The sequence below is a fragment of the Carica papaya genome, chromosome 3 (genome assembly GCF_054855325.1).
Source record: "Carica papaya isolate Zhongbai chromosome 3, ASM5485532v1, whole genome shotgun sequence".
Lineage (NCBI taxonomy): Eukaryota > Viridiplantae > Streptophyta > Magnoliopsida > Brassicales > Caricaceae > Carica > Carica papaya.
Genome location: NC_142311.1, coordinates 28,042,059 through 28,060,616, shown reverse-complemented (window position 1 = coordinate 28,060,616; position 18,558 = coordinate 28,042,059). Strand labels below are relative to the sequence as shown.

The 18,558-nt window shown below is 33.8% G+C and overlaps 1 long non-coding RNA gene and 1 pseudogene across 1 annotated transcript; one reads left to right on the top strand and one right to left on the bottom strand.

Annotated features, from left to right (window-relative positions):
* Positions 1-232: 232 nt before the first annotated feature.
* On the bottom strand, positions 233-2,851 carry LOC148267543 (uncharacterized). Its single transcript, XR_015817987.1, has 2 exons — positions 741-2,851; positions 233-655 (listed from the first exon to the last, which is right to left on the bottom strand). It is a non-coding gene; the product is annotated as an uncharacterized LOC148267543 (long non-coding RNA).
* Positions 2,852-17,194: 14,343 nt separating this feature from the next.
* On the top strand, positions 17,195-17,313 carry LOC148267542 (5S ribosomal RNA; annotated as a pseudogene).
* The last annotated feature ends 1,245 nt before the right edge of the window (positions 17,314-18,558 follow it).

The following is an 18,558-nucleotide window of genomic DNA, read 5'->3' as shown; positions in this document are numbered from 1 at the left end:
TTATTTAGTTTATATAGCATGTATAAGTAAACATTAAGTATAAATAAATGAACAAATGTGTGTATAAATAAACACGCAAAAAAATAAACAGATATATGTATAAAAATATATATAAGTGTTATACAAATATATGGGAATATATATTTAGATACATATAGATATGTATATGTAATAAGAAAATAAACATATATACGTGTATTTGTGTGTATATATATATCTATAAGAAATGTAGTGATACCTTGATAAAATATATGTATAAACATTTATATTCAACTGTTGTATGCATATATATATGTAGGTATATTATATATATCTATGTGTACATAAAATAAACTAAAAAAATGAAATAAAAATAAAAGTAAAAGAAATTATTTTGAGTAGCTTGCTGCAAGAAATGATTAGCACTCAGGGGCAGATTGATTGCCCCTAATTTGCACCACTCACCGTTCCAAGTTGTGGCTAGAACTGAGCCACATGGTGAGCTACTGTGATGACCGACTAGGTGTCAATAAAACTAGCCATTTTTGTTAGTTGTGGTCGGCCATCCAACATATCAATGGTTGGGACGCCGTGCATGTGTTTGGATAGCTGAGATGTTGGATAAATTTAGATAAAAGCTTCCTTCTCTTCACAACTTCGTCTTCGTCTTCGTCTTCTTCAAACACAAAATTCTAGTTAAACAAGTGAATGAGAGTGAAGGTTGAGAGCAAAAAATAGTAGAGAGAGAGAGAGTGACGCACCAAAACAGAACACGTGTTATGTGTGAGTATCAGAGGAGAAATTGCTTCTTCTTGATGAGGTGAGTTATTTCTTCCTCTTCTGATTTGTTTTTTTTCAGTTTTTTGGTATCTTAAGACCATTTCTATTTTGAAAATTAGCTATTAAATTGTTGCTACTAGTCCCAGAACTTAGAACAGTAGCTGGCGCACCTGAACGACGCCTTTGTTTAGGTAGGCGTTTGTTCTCCATTCCAATTCTTTTTCTATTTCATTTTTTTTACAAATTCATAATCAATCATTAAGACAACGTGTTTAGAAATGTTAGAATTTATTTTTCAACAGTAAAACAAATCACAAACCCGAATCTAACCTGAAAACATCATTAAACTCTGCATGCATAGTCATACTGAATTGTAGAGAAGAATCTTCAAATTTTCAATAATTCTTTCGTGCGATTTAGCTAATGTCTCGTGTGTTTTTCAGGTAAAAAGGGTAATATTTTAGGTTATACAAAAAATGGCCTTTATAGATTAATTTGCATATGGTAAACTCTTTCAAAAATTAAAACTAAGCAGTGTTTTAAATGGATAGAGTGAGTGAGTGTCATTTGCATTTTTTTGGTAATTTTTATTTACTAATCTTATGAGTCTTAACATTTAATTATTATATTGATTTAGAACAAATTAAATGATGAATAATTATTAGTAAAACTAGGAAGAATGGGATGAAAAACAGAAGTTCATCTGTTTCTGATCAAAATGTCGAGCGCCAAAGTGCCCTGTGGTTACGCAATGTTGTTCTGCAGTACTAGTTCACGGAAGAGACATTTTTTCGAGACATGGGGTAGAAATGCATATGCCAAGTCAGAGGGTGCAGAGATGATCCGGGCATCTGTGAATGCCAAAGATGGAAAGCTGACAATGTGACATTACACATAGTCTGTTTTCCTTGGGCCAGTTGCTTGTGCAATACACCAGCATACCGTGCTGGTTCGACTGGCATGAAATCATGCCGAGGAGCCTTCACAGAAGCCCACTGGGCAAGGGGCCCAACATGGGGACTTTCCCATTGGCTGAACAGTTGGAGAGGTTGGGATCTTTGGGAAGAACCAAGAAAGAAAAATTAATAAAAATGGGGACAAAATAGAAATTTGTAAACGTTAAATTTGAAACTCATTAAGTGTATTATGAGATGAAAATTGGGTTTGGTAATTGTGATGGTGGCATTAAAAATAAATAAATTATTTATGAGCTTATGTTTTTCGTCCTTTTCTTTCTAGTTTTTCTAATAATTGTTCGTCATTTAATTGCTACTAAATCAATATAATAATTAAATGTTAAAACTCATAAAATTAATAAATAAAAATCAACACAAAAATGCAAAAATACTCACTCACTCTATCCATTTAAAATACCACTTAGTTTTGATTTTTAAAAGAGTTTACCATATGCAAACTAATCTATGAAGGCCATTTTGTATAATCTAAAATATCACCCATCTTAGCTAATAAATGCACAAGAAAAAAGCTAAATCACACGAAAGAATTGTTGAAATTTCGAAGATTCTTCTCTGCAACTCAGTGTGATTGTGCACGCAAAGTTGAGTGATGTTTTCTGGTCAAATTTGGATTTGTGAGTTGTTTTTCTACTTGAAAAAAAATTCAAACATTCCTAATATGTTTTAACGATTGATTAAAAATTTAAAAAAGAAAAACAAAATAAAGAAGGAATTGGAATAGAAAATAGATGCCTACCTGAACAGAGTCATTGTTCAGGTGAAGCAGCTATAATTGTAAGTTTTGGGACTTGCAGTAACAATTTAAGAGTTAATCTTCCAAATAGAAATGGTCTTAGGCCACCAAAGAACTAAAAGGAAAAATAATAAGAGGAAGAAACGACTCACCTCATCAAGAAGAAGCGATTTCTCTTTTGATATGCATACGGAACATGCGTTTTGTTCTGGTGCATCACACTCTCGCTCTCTACTATTTTATGCTCTCAACCTCCCCTTTCACTCACTTGTTTAACTAGAATTTTTTGTTTGAAGAAAATGAAGACGAAGTTGTGAAGAGAAGGAAGCTTAAAACTAAATTTAACCCATCATCTAACCGTCCAAATGCATGCACGACATCACAGCTGTTGATATGTTGGATGGTCGACCACAACTTGAAAAGATGGCCAGTTTTCATGACACCTAGTCGCTCATCACAGCAGCTCACCATGTGGCTTGGTTCTGGCCACAATTTGGAACAGTGAGTGGTGTCAAATCAGGGGCAACCAATCTGCCCCAGAGTGCTGATCATTTCCAACAGCAAACTATTCAAATTAATTTCTTTTATTTGTATTTTATTCTTTAAAAATTTATTTTATTTACACACATATATATACTATACCTATATATATGCATACAATAGTTGAATATAGATGTTTATATATATATTCTATCTAGACATCTCTATATTTCTTAGAGATATATATACACACACAAATACATATATGTGTGTTTATTTTCTTATTACATATACATGTCTATATGTATCTAAATATATATACACACAAATACATGTATATGTATATGTTTATTTTCTTATTACATATACATATCTATATGTCTCTAAATATATATTCCTCTATATTTGTATAACACTTTTATATATTTTTAAACATATATATTTTTTTGCGTGTTTATTTATGCACATATTTGTGTTCATTTATTTATACTTAATGTTTAGTTGTTTATGTTATACAAACTAAATAAATTTATATCTAGGTTTAATTGTTCGTATTTATAATCTAATTTTTATTCACCTATATAAATGTATATTTTTCTAGTTCTTATTATTATTTAATTTATTTAAAATAATAGCAATTTTAAGAAGTTATAATTTTATCAAAGTACCTTAATTGAGAATATGCATTTCTTTGAAATTGTATAAGTTTATTCTCCTATTTTAGAGCAATTGTATTTAAATTGTTAATTCATTTTTATTTCTTTTTATTTAAATTAGAGAATATAATATTTATTTTACATTAGTAAATAAATCACATGATTAAAAAATTTTATTAAACCAAATATATGGTATAATCCAGCTGACTGTTACAAAAAAGTATTGTAGAATTTTATTAACAATTAGATCGTATTTTTTATATTAAATTTTAACTAATTTTTATGTATTATTATATAAATATATTATTTAAACTAAAATATTACATTCAAATAACTAATCACATTATTGTTAAGGATAGTAAATTTTTCAAAAGAAACAAATAAATGTATCACATTAATTAATAAAAACCACGTAATAAATGAAAAAAAAATGAGAATATAGAGATGGAATAAACAAATTAGTATGTTGATCAAGCATTCATGCATAATAAAAAAAACAATTAATGATCACATTTTTCATGAAGCCCAGACTTTTGAACAAATGACTAGTTAGAGAGCCTTATCATCCACCACCGCCGTGCCTAGAGCCTCTGCAGATGCTGATGCCAGCACCATAGTGATTTGCATACTATACGGTAGAAGATGGCACGTGCATCCAAATTCCAACTAAAAGTGGTGATTAAGCTCGAGCCGTTAATTAAAAAATATGATCATGCATTCTAGAATTTACATATAGTTAACATAAAGTTTGAAAGATGAAACTTCAAATATGCACAATTATTAAGATAGAGTGATGATTAGGGGAGATTAGCGATGTGCATTATGCATATAATAAATGTAGGTGTGACATTTACAACCCCTAAGGCGACACTTGTAGAAACCAAAGCAAACATAAAAGGTGCATTCTGCATTTTAGATCTCTTATACACCCTCTGCAAGTTTTTCGACTTGCCCTTCCTTCATGAGCATCATAATTTGTCTTTTAGAAATACATATATACACATTACTCAGCATAACATGCAATAAATTTGCACATAAATGTATACATATACAACCAAAATAATAATAAATGTTTATTTCTCATAAGGTCAGTCAAGGCACCTCCACCTTTTATTAGCCAAAACATCATGGTTGAGGTTATAATCCCTAATAGTGCAGAGGTGAAATTGTCGAACCTTTTTACACCTTGTGTAGGTAATGAACTTGCTTTGATGGAATTGCTGCTTTCCACCAATGAGTCTTCATATGTTATTTAGGTTTACAGCAAGCTTGTATTATTTGATTTTATACTTCTATACAAATAGGTGATCTTGTAGGAATTCCTTAGGGATGAAATAAAAAATTTAGCATGTTGATCAAGCATTTATACTTAACAAAAAAATAATTAATGATCAAATTTTTCAAGAAGCCAGGTATAGAGGCCTGGAACTTTAAAGAAAATAAAGATATGAATTGAACGCGGAAGCGGAATAATAGAGTTTATATTCCTTACACAATAATTTGAAATACCTAATAGGGCTACAGGAATGTTCCTTCTAAAAGAACAAACGAAACTTAAAGAAATAAACAAAAAGTAAACAACTGAGCATCTTAGGACGACCTTCACTAGCTTTTAAAGGAGTCCGGATGGTGAATTATTATTCATAACCCTCTTGTTGATCGGGATATAGATTTTGGTCCTCTTGATCTGAAATAGTTAATGAAAGGGTGAGCTACACTAGCCCAGTAAGAATATCACACTACTCACTGAAACAAAAACTGAAGGTTGGTAAAAATCATAAAAACAACCAATGAAGCTCTTGATTTAAGCAAATTGATTTATCATAAGAAAAACCATTTATTGCATGTATTTACCGTTGCAAGATTTTCAAAATCGACCTATAGAGACAATAACCCAAATAACATTCCAATCTCATATTCAAGTGAGCAAGAATAATAAATTTTATTTTTTATTTGCCTACTGGTATCCCTGAGGCCCATAGGGATGTCCCACTACTCGTGAATTATTATTCAACATTGTCAACTAACCGGCCATCCCATACCCTGTCCGGTATGAGTGCCAAGAATACCATCCCTCAATATCCCGTCTAGTATGAGGATGAAACGGGCCATCCCAATACTCCGTTTGGTATGAGGCGACGTTCACAGTAGGGTTCCTTATGTATCCGGTCTGTCCACCATCTCCCAAGATAACCAGTAAGGCTACCATTCATTCATTCACTTAATCAATCAATTTTTCGTTTTATATTTAATTTTCAGTTTCACAATTTAACTGTAAATCAATGCAAGACAAATAATACATGCATCAAGGAAGCACAACTGAATTATTTTACCAATTCCAATATATTATCATGCATTTAAAGCTGTCAAATCAAGAAATTGGTTAAATAGGATAAACAATAATAAATAATCGGTTCTGCCTCCATTAGTAACCTGTAGTTTATTAAATTATATAAAATACTATATTATTGATAATTAAACTTCAGTTCCATAATAGGGAATAACGTGAGGGATTCTTACTCGAATCGATGTCAAAATACCAAACTTTCAATTGTGCCTACTAGCGGTCCCTGGGTTTTCTGAATTTTTCTAAGGGATTAAAACATGTTTCACGTACGTAAAAATACCCCAAAAAATCCAAAATCGGTGTTAAAAATCTTTTTTGACCAATTTCAAAATTTCGGCACGGCGGCACCTCCTTTCTCTAGCGAAGGCACTGCCGCCCCCAATGGCAGTTTGCCTTGGCCTAATCGTTTTCAGCTGATTTTACACCCATCCCTATGAGAAAACATGTTAGGGGGCCTCGGTTGGTTAAAAAAATTAAAAAATAAAAACTTACCGACAACGAAATATTTTAGTGCGATGGCTCCACCGGCTCATCTTCCCTATTGGCCATTTTTTCTTTGGTCAACTTGTAGAAAACATAATGGTGAACACAATGGTGGAAAAATCGCACGAAACAGGAAACGGGAAGGGGCTCATCGGAGGCGATTTTGCATTTACCCATAGTTTTTGGCTCATCCACCGTTCCTTTTGCTCCGATTTGGCCATGGAGGTGTTCGGAATCAAATTTTGAGCGGATAGGAAAATTTAACCTTTTTTGGCGGTCGGAGGTGGCTCCAGCACGGCGGTGGGCGACGGGCGGCTCCCTTCTCTAGCGACTAGTTCTTCTTCTCTAGTAAGAGGCTGGTGGCTAGGGTTTGGGTCTGGTGTGATGCGAGATATTTATACCCGTCTCCCTTAAATCTGGGTTGTTCATCGTGTTTGATCTCGATCGTCCGATCACATTTAAAGAGAAAATGAATCTCGACCATTCGTCGTGATTTGATCTCGACCATACAATCGCATTTAGAGAGGGAATGAATTTTGACCATTTATCGCATTTAATCGCGACCATCCGATCGCGCCTAAGGAGGGAACGAATCGAGACAATCCACAAGCGCGGGAACACATCCAAGCCATCTGATCGCGAGCACGCAGATTGCCAGCGTGGCCTCCTGCATGGCACTAAGTCAGCGAGCCTTGTCACACGGCGTGCTCCGGTTCGTCAGGGTTGCTGACTGGGCGGTCCTACGTGGTGCAATTTTCCTTAATTATGTTTTCTCAAAAATTATTTTCAATTGCATCCTCAACCTATTTTTTTCCTAATTTTACATTAAATAAAAATTTATAAATTTAAAAATTATATTTTTATACATTTTTTTAAATTTTAAAATTAATCCCGGCTAAATTCTGGGCCCGAGTATTACACTAGGACTTTTGAGTATTAGGAAAAATTCCAAATTATTAAATAAACTATTGTTTCTCATAAAATAACAAATACATTTGAACACAAAAAAAATCTAGTTGCATATCACAATTTCCTATCAAATCAGAATCTCAATATCTTGTGAGGATTTTAATGAAGTTCTTTTATATAATAGTATTATGACAAGAATCAAAAAACTAATTTCAGCTTTACCACACACTTTTTTTATACCATATGTGTACATAAAAAATGTGAAACATTTATACCTTTAAGTTTAAACAATTAGCTAATTTTTTTACATATCTTTTGTTCTTAAACCACTAATGTGAAATAAATTTTTTTAAGTGAATGTGATCTTTTAAGTTTTGTTTCTATAATTTTTTAACAAAAATTTATGGTGTTATACTTTTATGATCAACAAATTTATTTATATTATGAAGTACTTAACACTTAATTATATAATTTTAATAAGGTAATAACTGTACATACATATTTATGTACAGTATGTTAAAGAAATATGAAGAGGGTAGACTCTGTTAACTATTATCGTTAAATTGGTCTTTTAAAGATAAAAATTACGAAATTAAAAAATAGTTAGCAGAAAATATTCAAAGCTAGTTCAATCTATCTCATTTTCCTTCCTTCACTTCTCTTTGTGAGCTTTATTGTTCTAAGCACTCACCATCTTCATAAGAAATTCTCAATTACCATAAAACTCATATTATAAAAATTGAAAAAAAGTTATAAAACTATACAAATTGTTACAGGATTTTTTAGATTAAAAAGACCAGAATGTCAAGTTTTTGTTGTTTATAATTAAAAACAAATATATTGCAGTGTGATAAATTTTTACCATTATCTCAACAAAATTATTTCTTACTTTTTAAAGTAAACGGCTAATAAGTTCTTCCGCACAAAGATTAAATTCAAAAGTAAATTTTATTTGAAGTGACTCATTTTGTGCAATAATGGCAGCCAAAAACTAATAAAATCAACGTTTATAAGAATTTTATATAAATTAAGTAAAATATATAATAAGTATAATAAAATCAAGTCCCAAATAGGCATGGATTCTTTATTTAAAAAATCATATTTTAAATAGTCACAATTCTAAATTTACTTTAAATAATTTATGATTTTTTATTTGAGTTCAAAAATTTTATAAGTTATAGTAAAAAATAAGACTTACATTTTTCACAGGCTTCACAAAATAATCAACCCTTCACATTTATTTTCTTCTCATATTGTAATTGTTCTTCAATAAGTAGTTAGTCCTCTTGATTGATACAAAGAAGTTTCGTAAAAAGCTTGTTACCTTCTCTATGTATTTTACATTGTTATTTCTATCGACTTATGATTTTATATTACACTATACTTTGAGTAGGATGTTAAAGGACATTTCAAAATTTTCGTTAACAATTATATTATGTTTCTATGGTTAATTACTCACAAATCTTTATATATTAGTATATAAATACTTGATTTAAAGTAGAGATATTGCATTAAAATATAAAATCTAGATCTTCGATGTTAATATTTTCTATAGTCTAAATCTCATATCATAAGGTTTAACGGACGAAACTTTGGAGAAGATCTGTACTAGCAAAATTTTATTGGACCCAAGACCATGTTGCACTCATTCCCACTCAGTAAGGCTTCAGTTATGCCATCCATAGCAAAATCCTTTTCCATTAATTTTATTGTAGATGTGTTTTTCATGGATAGTTTTCTTTATGATAAATAACTAACTATATGGAAAAAAATTAAAATTTTTACTACAGCTGAATGGCTTCAATTTCCATCACACATCTCGCTAGGAGCTTCACTAAAAGAATGAACTTGATATGTTTGTTCTTGGTCAAGACAAGATTAAGTTTAACAAGATATCATGGTAAAAGTTTGATAAGCATGAAATAAAGCTAGTGAAGTTTTTTCTGTGGAAAACAATCAACTTGGGAATTTGGTTCTTGTAACTCCTAAGAAAAATGCTCTTAAAATTTATTGTAATGTTGCATATTATTATTGCAAGCTTTTCTATTCCTCAAGAGCATCGAAACAAGCTTGAATAACTATTTATGAACCTTATAACGATACTAATAATCTGTTGATTTAAATTATATATATAATTATTTGTTTACTATTTTTTTAACGAATTATGATATATGAATTCAATATATTTATTTTAAGCATATTAGATTGGATTAGTAATAAAATATATTACTTCAATATTATTCATCCCATTAAAAGAAAGATTTTTTTTAATGAGTGATATATAACAAAAGATAGTTTTTAGTGATAGTTAAGACTTTATAGTCACTTCATTAGAACTATGAGAAATTTTCTTCTACTTGTTTTAACATTTATGCAAGATATACTAATTTTCTAGACTGAGATGATCTTTAACCATGTGCCATTCTTTGGTGGTGGCTTTTAACCATTCTATTTAATATTTTTATCTTTTATCTCTCAAAAAAAATTTAATGATCTCATTTTTCTAGAATCCAAGAATTTTGAATATTAGAAAAAATATCAAATTCTTTAATAAACCACTATGTTACAAGAAATAATATCTGCATATATTTTTAAAAAAGCTAATATCATATCACTAGTTTCTACTAAATTAGATTCTTTATTTTATTTGGGAATTTTAGTAAAATTCTCTTAAATAATAGGATTATGATAAATCAAAAAATAAATTTAAGGATACCTCATAATTTTTTTTAAGTATTCTTTATATGTATATATTTTACAAATATAAATATGCCTATTTAAATAATATGTAGCATTATTGTCAGAGAATTTTTAAGATATAAAAAGAATATATATATATACACACAAACACACATATATATATCCTCTATTGTCCTTTAGTTCTCTCATTAATTCCAAAAATTTTTCTTTCTTTCTCCAAATATCAAATTCCAAACACAAATTTTCAGTTCTACTCATCACCCATCATACAACAATAAATACTTTTGATAAGAGCATCTAATGCATGGCCACCACAGAACCTGAGAAAAGGACATTAAAGAGTCTTGTCATCCACCACCTCCGCAACTAGAGCCTCTATAGATCCTGTCGCTAGCACTGTAGGAATTTATGTACTATGCAGTGGAAGATGACACGTGCATCCAGATTCCAATTGAAAGTAATGATCAAGATCGGGCTGTTAATCAAAAACATAATCATGCAGTCAGGATTTTGCGTATAGTTGACATAAAGTCTGAAAGATGAAACTTTCAATTTGTGCAATCATTAAGACAGAGTGATGATTATGAGAGATTAGGGTTGTGCATTCTACATATAATTAATACAGGTGCGGGACTAACAGTCCCTAAAGCGGCACTTGTAGCAACCAAAGCGGACACAAGAGATTCATTTTGCATTTTGGATCTCTTGTACACCCTCTGCAAGTTTTGCAACTTTCCCTTTCTTCATCAGCATCATAGTTTATCTTTTAGAAACACATATATACACATTACTCAGCATAACATGTAATGTATTTACACATGAATATATACATATAAAATAAAAATAATGATAAAGATTTACTTCTCATGAGGCCAATCGGGGCACCCCCACCTTTTATTAGCCAAAGCATCATGGTAGAATGTAACGGCCCTGGAAATTTAAAAAGAAATGCATATAATAATTTGAGTGCGGAAGCGAATTAAAGGTTAAGGTTAACATCCCTTACACAATAAATAAAAAGTACTAACAAACATCACGGAACAAATTTTCTAAAAGAAATACGAAAAATAAAAAAAATAAAGGAAACTATAAAGTATCTAGGGTCTACTCGTAGCCTTCTTGCGGATCGGACTCGAGGACTGGGTCCTCCTGATCTAAAATGGTTAAATAAGGGGGTGAGCTACACTAGCCCAGTAAGGACATCACAATATATCACCGTCACAGAAGTAAAGGTTGATAGAAAACCAAAAACAACCAATGGAGCACAAATTTTAAGCAAATTCGTTTATCAATAATCAAACCATTTACCGTCCACTTACCACAGTAAGAATTATAAAAACAACCTATGGAAACAATAACATTATAAATATAATGAATTCGTACATAATCTGTAACATAGCACATATTATATTTTTATATTCATATCATCAAACAACAATTTCTCTTTTTTATCAGTCTACTAGTATCCATGGGGATCTATAGGGGTGTCACCGCTATACGTGAACCCTTTCCATTAACAATCTTAATGCCAGAGCCTTCCCCATACCCCGTTCGGTATGAGCGCCAAATGACCAAGTCTCCACACCCTGTCCGGTATGAGACAACGTTCACGGTAGGGTTCCCTATGAACCCGGTCCGTCCACCATCTCCCAGGATATTTAGTGAGGCTGTCATCTTATTCATTTATCATATTACATCCCTTTTCTGTTTATCCTTAATCTATGTTGTCAAATTAAACACAATCACATAAATAATGAACACGTACCCAGTAATACAATCATATCTTAAATTCCAAAATTACCTAGTGGTCAAGTAATATAGTAATACATGCATTTAAGACTCTAAAACCAGATACCATCATGCCTTTAAACTGTAAAATAAATCAACCGGAATCAACAGAGAACAATGTCCGATTTCAGGCTCCATTAGCAATCTGTAATTATTTATGTATATTTATCTAACCTGTACAAAAGATCGATTATTATTTATTCAAACTTCACATCTATGATAAGAAATAGGGTGAGGGGTCCTTACTTGATTCGACACCGAAAACTAGATGATTACTACGCCTACGGGCGGTCCCTGGGTTCCCTGAATTTTTCTTCAAGAATTGAAATGCGCTTACGGTACCTACAAATGTCCCAAATAACCAAAAATCAATCCCAGGGTCTACTCGGCTAATTTTAAAAATCCTGCACTGCGGCTCCGCTGTCCTCCAGTGATGGTGCCACCGCCCGCGCCGGCAATCCACCTCGGGTTGGCTATTATTGACCGTTATTGGAAGAATTCAGCTAAACTTGCATCGATTCCTGTGAAAAAACACACTTAGGGCCCTCGGTGGGCCAAAAAAATGTAAAAAACTGAAACTCACCGGTGATGGGGCTCTCCTGTGCGGCAGCTCCTCCGACTCACGTTGTGGTTGGGTGTTTTGCTCCGGTCAACCTGTAGGGGAGGAAACACTGATCACAACGGTGGAAAAATTACATCAAATGGGAATCAGAAAGGGCCTCATCGGAGGCAAAAACTGAAACACCCGGCGGCAGCGCAGCTGAGCTTCGACGGCGTTTTTCAGCCAATTGGCCGGTTCTTTCACTCCGATTTGGCCATGGGTGGATTTGAAATTAAATTCTGAGCAAAGGATAGAATTTTTACCTCGTTTGGCGATCAAAAATTGCTCCGATGCGGCAGCAGGTGGCGACGGTCAGCTCCCCGGTGGCTGGGCTGTCTTTTCCGGCAAGAGGCTCTGGCGGCTAAGGTTAGGGTTTAGGTGCTACCCATCCGCTTTTGATATGGGCCGTCCATCACTTTTAATCTGGACCGTCCGATTGCAATTAAATAGCGAGTGAATCTGAATTTTTCATCGTGTTCAATTTGGGCTGTCCGAGCGCGATTCAATTTGGACTGTCCGTGTGTGATGCAATCTGGGCTGTCCGTGTGCGTCTTTGATCTGGGCCGTCCGTGCGCACGAGAACGAATCTCAGCCATTCGATCGCAGACACGCAGATTGCCCACGTGGCTCCCCTCGCTTGGCCTCCTGCGTTAGCGTCTCTGCCACCTAGCATGTCCTGGTTGGTCAGGGCTGCTGACCGGCCAGCTGACGTGATGTAACTTTTTTAAATTGCGTTTTGACCCCTGTTTTCTAATTTTTCTTTCAAAAATACCCCCAGAACCCAAATTTTCACCCCTTTTCTCCAAAATTATTTTCAATTAAATCCTCAATTATTTTTTTCACCCTTTTTATTATTATTATTACTATTATTTTCATTTAATCAAATTAAATTAAATTCAATTCAATTAATACATATTTATATTTATATAGAAATAATAAAAATAAAATAAAATAAAAATAATTGGGTGTTACATAGAGCCTATAATCCCAAGTAGTGTGGAGGTGGAAGAGTCGGTCCTTTTTATACCTTGTACAGGTAATGAACTCCCCCTGATGGAACTGCTGCTTTCCATGAGTGAGCCTTCTTCATATGTTGTTTAGGTTTTTAAAAAGCTTGTAATGTTTCATTTTGTACTTCTAAACAAACAAGAGATCTTATAGGTATTCCTTCTACCCATAACAGTCATGAGATAAATGAAAAATTGAATGATTTTGTACTTTTATAAAAATAGGAGATCTGGTACATATTCCTTTTACCCATAAAAGTCACATGACAAATGATAGATACTCAAAAAAATAAACTACGTCACAAAATTATATAAGTAATCAGTATCTTAATAGCAATTTATTTTATCACAAGACTTAGTGTTTTGAAATAGTACACATTGAATTACTGATTGTTTCTCTCTGCCACCAATCCCACTTACTCAATAATTAATAATTCTATCTTTTATATGCACATACACATCAATTTATACATAATGTGAGGAAAACACTGAGGCTAAAAATTGAGTTTAAAATGAAGAGACAACATAATGTGAGGAAGAAAAAAAGTTAACTGCGAGCTAAGAGAAAGAGAGAAGAAGTTGATTACTTGAATAGAAAAGCTTCCAAGGAGGATGAATTTTTCATATTTAAACTCTAATAGACCATGTGGTGGAACAATTGTTTTATGTATAATTATCCTTTAAATTTTTGTATCAGATCAGTAATAAGTTAAAGCAAACTTAAAAAGCTTACAAATATATCACATTAATTAAACTTAAAAGATCAGTAATAAGTTAAGTTAATAGTACAATATAAAGTTTGTATGAGTATACAATCATTTAAAACGCTCACAAGGTGCTAAATGTTGTGACCATATAAACCTTTGGTTTACAATTCAAAATGTTACCATTATCGACTTATATTTTTTGTATTACACTATGTTGGATGTTAAAAGGTATTTTAGAATTTTTGTTAACAATTAAATCATATTTCTGACATTAAATGTTAACCTATTTTTTTTATGTTGGTATATAAACATATGATTTAAAATAATTAATCACATTGGTATATAAATATATGATTTTAACCTACTGCGCAGGCCTACTTTGCCAACGACGCCTGCATAAGGCGCACGAAGCTGCGCCCATCTGTGTGCGATGGGAAGTGTGAGGAGACTGTGCCTCATGCCCCACGTGGATAAGACATGCGCACAGTGTGCACATCCTGCACTGGCCGCTGCATGCAAAGCTTGCGTAGGCTTGATCCTTCCCGCGAGATTTTCTACCTTTTTCTCCGTTTTTTTTCCTAAAATCTTTTTAAATAATAAATAAAATGAAATTTTCCTATGATAAAATAAAATAATTAATTTAAAAAATTATTTAACTGAATAAATACAATATTAAAATATGAAATATGGTATTCATATGGAAAAATTAAAATTACAAAATATTAAAGAGTTTTAAACATTCTTAGAATTTGAATAAATAGGGGTTCACATTACAAATTAAGTGCAAAGGTTTTTGGGGTGTTACAGGAACTTTGGTGAGCATTTTTTTATAGCTCCATATATCATTTTAATTAAACAAAATGCTCAAAAGATAGCCTACATATAATAGAACATGTTTGAAGTTCAATTAAACCAAAATCAAGCCATGCATGCATGCATGAAAAATTGCATGCAAATTTTAGGTTTATCACTAACTTGAGAAGGAATTTTTCCCTGCTGTTTTTTTGTCAACTTTGGGGACATTTTTGGAGCTCAAATAATTTCATAGGGACTTCCAAAATGTAAGTATAATTAATTGGTAACATGAAGCCTTCATAGCATCAATTTTTATCGAATTGCATTAACCAGATAAAAATTTACAAGCTCGCAAAGAGAGGTTGGTGAGCTAGGTTTAAAACCCCTCTAAGAACCTATGCAGTCAGTTCAAACTACTTGGAAAGGTTTTAAAAGATTCTGTTTGAGTTTTTCTTGAACGATTTTAACTCTATTTGCTTTATTTTATTTGTACATGTAACACCCCGCCCATCACTATACTAAATTAAGTTGAAAAACCCTATTTATTCAGGCCTCTAGGCTGTATTGAACTCACTTAATTTACTCTGCATATTATTTATCGTAATTTATGAATTTTATTGATTTTTAATTATTTTGATTTTATTTAATTTTATTTAATTTTAATTATTTCTATTTAAATCTAATTTAATTGCAATAATCTTATTTATTTTATTTCAGTACAAAAAAATGAAATTTTAAAAAAATGGCGAAATGAAAAAAATCCTGCATGGAAGGGGAGTTGCCAGTGCAGGATGCCTGCACACTGTGCACACGTGCGTGTCCTATCCCCGCGCAGGAGAAGGGATAAATGTATTTGCAGCGTAGAATGGACTGATGAGATCATACCATCACTAATGCACTGGATCCCATCAGAACTCTGCAATGAAGCGTGCTTGTGCGAGAGTAGTACTAGGATGGGTTACCTCCTGGAAAGTCCACTTGTTGCACCCGTTTTTTTGTAGATAGGGCATTAAACTTTACACACAACCGGAGCCACAATTCGCCAGCGTGCATCGTGGAGTCGGGTCATTTTGCTTAATATTTTTCGTGCGTTTATTTGTAGTCCATCACAATATAAGAGTGTCATTACGAGTATCTTACATAATAGAAAAATGAAAAACGAGTTGCAGTAGGCGGTCCGTTCATCTGGACATGAGCCGAGGCACTAGGGTATTTCGCTTAATATTAGAACTTGAAGCAAAAGTGAGGTGTGTGTGCACAGCAAAAGAAATGACAAAAGGGGGGAGAGAAGGAGAAGGGGCACTTATATTTACAACGTGAAATTGTACGTGCGTGATCATACCAGCACTAATGCAGCAGATCTCATTAGAACTCTGCAGTTAAGTATGCGTGGGCGAGAGAAGTACTAGGATGGTTGACTTTTAGGAATTCTTTATGTTTTACCCGTCTTTTTACGGACAGGGCGTTGAACATTACGTGGGACCGGAGCCACGCTCTGTCGGTTTATTCACCAACGTAAGTTGCAGCATCAGGGCATTTTGCTTAATATATTTCATGCATTCATTTATAGTTCACCATGTAATAAGAGTGTCATTACGAATATCTTACATAGTAGAAAAATGAAAAATGAGGTACGATGGGCGATTCGTTCATCTGGACGTTAGTCGAGGCTTCGGGGTATTTGGCTTGATATAAGAACTAAAAGCTGAGGTGATGTGTGTGCGCACAACAAAAGAAATGACGGGAGGGGAGAGGGAAGGAGAAAGGGCACATGCATTTACAATGCAAAATGGTAAGAGTGCGATCATACTAGCACTAATGCACCAGATTCCATCATAATATTGTAGTTAAGTGTGCTTGGGCAAGAGTAGTACTAGGATGGTGGCCTCATAGAAAGTTCTTGTGTTGCACCTATATTTTTGTAAACGGGGCGTTAAACGTTACGCATGACCAGTGCCACAGTCTGCCGGCATGAGGCGCGGCGCTGGGGCATTTTGCTTAATATTTTTTATGCATTTATTTATAGTCCTCAACATGATATGAGCTTTATTATGAGTATTTTATATACTAGAACAATGAAAAATAAGGTACGGCAGGCGGTCCGTTCATCTGAGTGTGAGTCGAGGAGCTGGGGCATTTCGCTTGATATTAGAACTTGAAGCAGAGGTGCGATGTGCGTGTACAACAAAACAAATAACGAAAGGGGGGAGGGAAGTAGAAGGGAAATATGTATTTACAGCAGAGAATGGAATGGCTGCAATCATACCAGTACTAATGCACTGGATCCCATCAGAACTCCACAGTTAAGCGTGCTTGGGCGAGAGTACTACTAGGATGGGTGACCTCCTTGGAAGTTCTCGTATTGTACCCTTCTTTTGCAGACAGGGCGTTAAACATTATGCACGAACGGAGCTAAGGTTTGCCGATTCATTCGCAAAAGTGAGTTGCGGTGCTCGAGAATTTTGCTTAATATTTTTTCATGTAATCATTTATAGTCCATCACGTGATAAGAGTGTTATTACGAGTATCTTACATAATGGAACAATGAAAACAGAGGTACGGCGGGCGGTCCATTCATCTGGACGTGAGTTGAGGCGCTGGGGCATTTCGCTTGATATTAAACTAAAAGCAGAGGTGCAGTGTGCGCTTATAGAGAACAAATGACGGGAGTAAGGAGGGAAGGAGAAGGGGTATATGTATTTACAGCGCGAAATGGAACGGGTGCTATCATACTACCACTAATGCACTTGATCCAATTAGAACTTCGTAGTTAATCATGCTCGGACGAGAGTAGTACTAGAATGTGTGACCTCCTGGGAAGTCCTCATGTTGCACTCGTTTTTTTACAGACGGGGCATTAAACATTATACGCGATTGGAGACACGATCCATCGGTTCATTTGCCGGTATGAGTTGCGACACCGGGTCATTGTTCTTATTATTTTTCGTGCATTTATTTATAATCCATCGTGAGATAAGAGTGTCATTATGAGTGTCTTACATAGTAGAAAAATGAAAGCAGAGGTGCGGCGGGCGGTCTGTTAATCTAAACATGAGTCAAGGTGCCCGGACATTTTGCTCTATATTAGAACTAGAAGTAGAGGTGTGGTGTGCACGCACAACGAAACAAATAATGTGAGGGGGGAGGGAAGGAGAAGGAGTATATGTATGTGTAGCACGAAATGGTACAAGTGCGATTGTACAAGCATTAAAGAACCAGATCCCATTAGAACTCCACAGTGAAGCGTTCAAGGGCGAGAGTAGTACTAGGATGGGTGACCTTTTGGGAAATCCTCCTGTTGAACCCTTTTTCTTGCTGATGGGGCGTTAAACATTACGCATGACGAGAACCACAGTCAACCGTAATATTTTGCTTAATATTTTTTGTACATTCATTTACAGTCCTCTACGTGATAAGAGTGTCATTACGAGCATCTACATAATATAACAAAAAAATGAGGTATGACGAGTGATCCGTTCATTTGGGCGTGAGTCGTGCCGCTAGGGTATTTCGCTCGATATTAGAACTAGAAGCAGAGGTGTGGTGTGCACGCACAACGAAATAAATGATGGGAGGGGGGAGGGAACGAGAAGGGGTAAATGTATTTTGTAGCGCA